This window comes from Rhinopithecus roxellana, chromosome 4 (genome assembly GCF_007565055.1).
Source record: "Rhinopithecus roxellana isolate Shanxi Qingling chromosome 4, ASM756505v1, whole genome shotgun sequence".
NCBI classification, from domain to species: Eukaryota; Metazoa; Chordata; class Mammalia; order Primates; family Cercopithecidae; genus Rhinopithecus; species Rhinopithecus roxellana.
This window is the reverse complement of record NC_044552.1, coordinates 15,095,806-15,101,805: the sequence shown is the minus strand read 5'-3', so window position 1 is coordinate 15,101,805 and position 6,000 is coordinate 15,095,806. Positions and strand designations below refer to the sequence as shown.

The 6,000-nt window shown below is 40.5% G+C and overlaps 1 protein-coding gene and 1 pseudogene across 2 annotated transcripts in view; both read right to left on the bottom strand.

Moving 5' to 3' along the window:
• Positions 1-428: 428 nt before the first annotated feature.
• On the bottom strand, positions 429-2,115 carry LOC104664539 (annotated as a pseudogene). Its single transcript, XR_748289.1, has 2 exons — positions 1,862-2,115; positions 429-1,817 (listed from the first exon to the last, which is right to left on the bottom strand). The product of XR_748289.1 is annotated as a dimethyladenosine transferase 2, mitochondrial-like (transcript).
• Positions 2,116-3,465: 1,350 nt separating this feature from the next.
• Positions 3,466-6,000, bottom strand: part of LYRM4 (LYR motif containing 4) — a 201,481-nt gene continuing 198,946 nt past the window's right edge. The window contains exon 4 of the transcript XR_004056802.1: positions 3,466-3,800. The gene's annotated coding sequence lies outside the window, so the exon portion shown is untranslated. The remainder of the gene's footprint in view (positions 3,801-6,000) is intronic.

Below are 6,000 nucleotides of genomic sequence, written 5' to 3'. Positions count from 1 at the left end.
CCTTGGACTCCCAAAGTGCTGAGATTACAGGTGTGAGCCATCGTGCCTGGCCCATTCTATGGGTTTTAATAATGTTATGTATCCACCATTACAGTGTCATGCAGAATAGTTTCACTGCCCTAAAACCTCTGAGGTCTGCCTACTCATCCCTCTCTCCCCTAAACCATGGCAACCACTGCTCTTCCTATCTCCAAGTTTTGCCTTTTCCAGAATATCATAGTTAGAATCATACAGTATATAGTCTTTTCAAGCTTCTTTCACTTAGTCATATGCACTTCAGTTTTCTTTTTGTGGCTTGACAGTGTGTTCCTCTTTACTGCTGAATAATATTCCATTGTCTAGATATACTACAGTTTATTTATGCATTCACCTACTGAAGGACATCTTCGTTGAGTCCAAGCTTTGGCTTTAAATTTATTTATTTATTTTTATTTAAAATATTTTAATTTCTAAAAAAGTTTAAATCATATTAAAATTTAAACAATTTCATTGTACAGTACTTGACAATACATTTCAACCAACTGAAATGCAAAACAAATCAGTAAATCAGTTTTGTTTACTTTCTAAGCTTAATAATAAACAGACTCTTGCTCCTCAAGAAGATACAAAAATCAGCAACAGTGAAAGTGAAATATTTAAATAGGAATCTGAAACAAAATGAATTCAATCTGATCAAATCCACAATTAACTGAAGTTTTCATTTTATTCAATTGTGAATAAAATAGCAGCCACTATTTCATCCAATATGCCAATGATATCAACTAAATGATCTACCTGGCATGTGCAAAACAAGAACAGTTATCTTCTGCTGAAAGGATGTGAGCTTTCAAATTTGGTTTTCATGTCATAGTTTCCAAATAAATAAACTGCTCCACCAAAAACAACAGTCTAGGTGCTACGTATCTTCCAGGGTTTCATCATATAGCCATTTATAAGCACAATCTTTGGAACACTCTATAGTTTCAAAAAGCTTTTTGAAGTCTTGAGGGTACACGTTAGTTATCTTCTCTTCTTCCTTTTTTCCTATTCACATCAATATATCCATTGCATCAAGTGGAGTCAGTGAACGTAAGTGGTCTATTAGATTGGCACTGCGCCTCACAAAACAGTGCTTTAACATGTGAAAAAAGATATTATAGTGAATAAGTGTTAAGTTCTTGGTAAATCAATTTCCACAAGGAGTCATTCAAATAAGATACAGATTGTGTTGTAATAGTTCTAATAAGTCCCTATGCTTTTAGTTTTCCAGCTGCCCATTTCGGGTGTATACATCAAATGATGACCAAGGCTCCGTGTGCAGAACCTTAATCTCACAAGCTGCTTGCCAGATAACACTTCATACATGATACAAGTCTGGATTTCGGGGATCTGCCATTAGTTTCTGGAATTCTTTTTCACCAATAAAGATATTTCGTTCTATTCGTCCAAATTTATATATAGAAGTACAGGAATACAAGTCATATGCAGGTTTCCAAAGCGCCCTTTCTTCACCTCTACTTGGGAACATTCCAGTTACTTTTAAAGGGATGCCTGCTGTCCAAGGAACTGCTTCTATTCCCAAATTCTGAAACAGCCCTTGAGAAGCCATAGCAGGTGGTTTTATTACTCCACCGCTTCTAGGATCTATTTTAAAGAAGTCGCAGTGACTCACTTGTAGTTTTCCATCCAGATTTTTTCCTAAGGACTCCAAATGTGCAATAAAAGTTTTGTCACTTTCAAGGGCAACCACTTTGGCATCAACTTCAAGTAATGCCTGAGTCAGGATTCCAGGACCTGGATTGCACTGCAGCAATAGGTGTGGAGGTCTATTTTGTTTTCTCCATATGATTTGCGACCTTTGTCGCTGCCCACAGCGGGTAGCGCCAGGGTCTCAGCCAATCTCCGATTGGTTACGTAACGCTTAAAGCCTAAGCTGGACTTAGACATCTTCCTTGGCGTGTTCCTGAAATCCGGATCGGGCCACAGCTGCGGAGAGGAGTCAGACAGGCCACGGCGGTTCCTCGCCGGCAAGTGCTTTCGCGTCGCCGCTCCAGACCCTCAAATGCAAAAGCGACCAGCGCCCCCCAAGGCGGACAGCCTCAGCCTAGAAGGAAGCCCGGCCACTGGGATCCTCATGTCCTTGTCTCTCAGGCCCTCTCCAAGGGTTACCCAGGGTCGCCACTACAGTGAACCCCTAAATTTATTTTTAATTATATCATTGAAACATACATATGTGCACTTGGAGGAAAATTAAAGCGATACAGACAAAAGTATTATTTTTTTGCTACTACGCCACCTCTTCCAAGTTCACCACATTCCCCATGCGCATCTTTCTAGATCCTTCCTAAACATTTATAGATATTTATGTACACAGAGTACGTTAATTATCTATGGCTGTGTAACAGATTACCTCAAACTTAGTATGTCTTTAGCAACAGTAAATATTTACAATTGTACAGCTTCTGAGGGTTAGGGAATTGGGGAATGTTTTATTAGGGTGGTTCTGGCTCAGTTTCTCATGAGGTTGCAATGAACCTGTCAGCCAGGGCTACAGCCATCAGAGTCTTAAATCTGCTTCCAAGGAGGTTAAACTCACATGGCTGGCAAATTGATGCTGGTTGCTCTGAAGGGCTGCCTGAGTGTTCTCATAACATGGTGGCCAGCTTCCTCAAAGCAGGGGAGAGCTGGGGGAGTGCTCAGCTCTTTTGTGACTCAGCCTTGGAAGTTACACATTACCACTTGTGCAGCCTCCTGTTGGTGACATGGGCTATGGGAGAGGTGTGAACACCAGGAGGCAAGGCTTGGCGACTGTTTTATAAAGACTGACTACCATGTAGAGAAACTAATGGATTTTTTTGTAGTTTTTGTGGCAAGCTTTACATTTGGGAAAAGGAAAAGTTACAAATCTTAATCGTTTTCAAGCTTTACTGATACACACAAAGCAAGCAGTATTAAAACAAATCCCATGCCAGTTTGTAGCAAACAATCTGTGTTGAGGAATTTTAGCCATCATAGTAGTGAAAAAATGATTACATATATAGTGTGATGATTTAAACTTTGTGAGAACTGATGTGTTAAGGCTTGGATATGGGAAGATTGCAGGAATGAATTAACTTTCACATACTTAAAATCTCTTCATAAGAACACCCTACATTCATCACAGTGCTGAAGGTGCTATGGAAAGCACACGCTTACGGAAAACAGGCTCTAAGTTTTATTTTTCCTTTAAAAAGGCAACCCTCTTGCCCCCACTCTGATTTATTTTAGGTTTGGGCTCATTCATTTGGACCTGGGTGGTTGGGTTTCTCCTTATTTACAAACAGGTGTTTGCCTCACAATTCTGTTGTGTATTCACCATCACACTGCATGAGGTCAAAGTAGAGGTCTGTTGGGAAATGCGACGTCAAACATCGTCCGCTGGGGAGCAGAGCAAAGGTAAACATGGTGAAAGGTCCTGCAGCAGCAGCCAGCCAGACACAGTCAAGACTTGCCTGGGATCATAAACGCCTCCTGCCAGCGCGCCAGCCCCTCACCCCACACGGAACCATGGGCCGCTGTTTACTGTCCTGACTTCACAGTGCCATGACTACTGATCACGGGTGAGCGCAAACATAAGAGTACAACAGTGTGATGGTCCAGAAGAAAACTCACATCAAAACACCTGTTGGTATCTTCTGACGTCCTAGGTTCAAATGTCCCATGACCTTGGGGCTTGGCTCTTCCATGCCGCAGCCCTTCCAAACAGCACACTCAGGGCCCACTGCATGCTGTCTCTGCTGCAGACCCTGTGCACGTTACTTAATCCCACTGGAAAGGGGACACTGGAACAGAGAGAAAGTAGAGGAGGGGAGTCTGGGGAAAAAATTAGTCAATCGGTATGTATACATATGTAACAAACCTGCACGTTGTGCACATGTACCCTAGAACTTAAAGTATTCATAATAATAAAAAGGAATTTTAAAAAATGAGTTATCCATTTGTAAACTGCTGATGCCTTTGGGCATCGTGCCTGTAAACGTTTTGTAAAGCATCAGTGATGTCATCAGTCTTCCAGCCAAACTTCACCGTGAGTCTGATGTTTCTTCTTGCTTCAATTTGAGCAGGATTCATGTTTCTCTGATGGGGGGTCTTTTCAAACTGATGTCTTATCCTTCGTAGAGCCTCAACCTAGATCCTGTTCAGACATGCTACAACAAGTTAGTACAAGTTTATTTGGTGCAAAAAAAAGGAAAATTCATGCATAGTTTTTAAATAATATGCATTTTTCGTGAACTTTTTGAAGACCCATTGTATACTTAAGCTGCTCCACATGGAAGACCTTCCATAGCAAAGGCAATAAGGCAGCATCTCAACCATTTTGTTCTAAGGATTTCTTTTCACTCTTCCAAGTTGTTAAGGATCCCAAGACCAGCAGTTTATTTGGGTTATATCTACTAATGCGTACTCTGTTAGAAATTAAAACTCGGATATTGTAAAGATATTTGTTAAAAAACAAAAGTAATAAACATCTACATGTTAACATAAAAAAACTAGTCAGTCGGTTCATATCTAATGAGTACTTACGATATCCAAAGTTTTACATTTTCCACAGTACATACATCATCAGCTACACTATATATACACACACATATATATACATACATACACACACGTATGTATACATATATACATACATATATACACATATATATACACACATATATATACATATACACACACACACATATATATATGGGTTTTTCTTTTGGAGGGGTTTTTTTTTTGTTTGTTTTATTTTGAGACGGAGTCTTGCTCTGTCACCAGGCTGGAGTGCAGTAGCACAAACTCAGCTCACTGCAGGCTCCGCCTCCTGGGTTCAAGCAACTCCTTTGCCTTAGCCTCCCAAGTAGCTGGGACTACAGGCACGCGCCACCATGCCTGGCTAATTTTTTGTATTTTAGTAGAGATAGGGTTTCACCATGTTGGCCAGGCTGGTCTCGATCTCCTGACCTCATGATCTGCCCGCCTCGGGCTCCCAAAGTGCTGGGATTACAGGTGTGAACCACCGTGCCCGGCCTACACTATGTATTTTATGTATTTATTTGTATATTGTCTCCCTTTCCCAGACAATAGAATATGAACTCCCCAAAGGGAGGGATTTGTATCTGTTTTATTTACTGCTGTGTCCCCAGCACCTAGAAGCATGTCACACAGCCAGCATGCAATAACTATGAATTGAGTTAATGAATGGAAGCACCGTGCTGATATGTAATCACAGCAAACAATTAGTGTGCACCAACACATTCTAGGCTTAGCAATTTGCATGAATTTTCCTGTTTCAATGTTCATAATGGAGCAACACTACGACGCAGGCTCTAACATTATCCCATTTTACAGATGAGGAAACTGCAGCTCAGAAAGGCCATATAACTTGCAGAAACAGTAGCACTGGGGTTTAATCCCAGGTGTTCTGTCTTCTAGGTCTTTAGTTCAGACCAAGCCTCCAAAGCCACACTCTAGGAAAGTTACAAAGACCAATTAGACACAGTCCCTGTTTTGCAAGCAGAATATGCTAGTTGGAGATAAAATCTGAAAGTAAGTCAGAACCAACCAGGGCAGTAGTGGTATGAAGTGTGATGGAGGGTGCAGGAGTGAAAATGGGCGGGCAGAAAAAGATAAACAGCAAGATGTTTAATAACAGTTTTATTGCTAGATGGTGAAAGTATAAATGTTTAATGTTTTTATTTCCTACTTTATCTTATGTTTTCTAATTTTTCCATAATAAACAAGTATTGATTGTTTGTAATAAGTATTGTAATTATTACAAGTATTGTCATAAAGAAAAAATATATTTATCTTAAGAAATTTTCTCTTGAAAATTTAAAACAGGCTGGGCACAGTGGCTTGCACCTGTAATCCCAGCACTTTGAGAGGCTGAGAGGGGAGGATTGCTGGAGGCCAGCAGTTCAAAACTAACCTGGTCAGCATAGCGATACACAATCTACACCAAAGGAAAAAGAAATTACCTGGGCATGGTGGTGC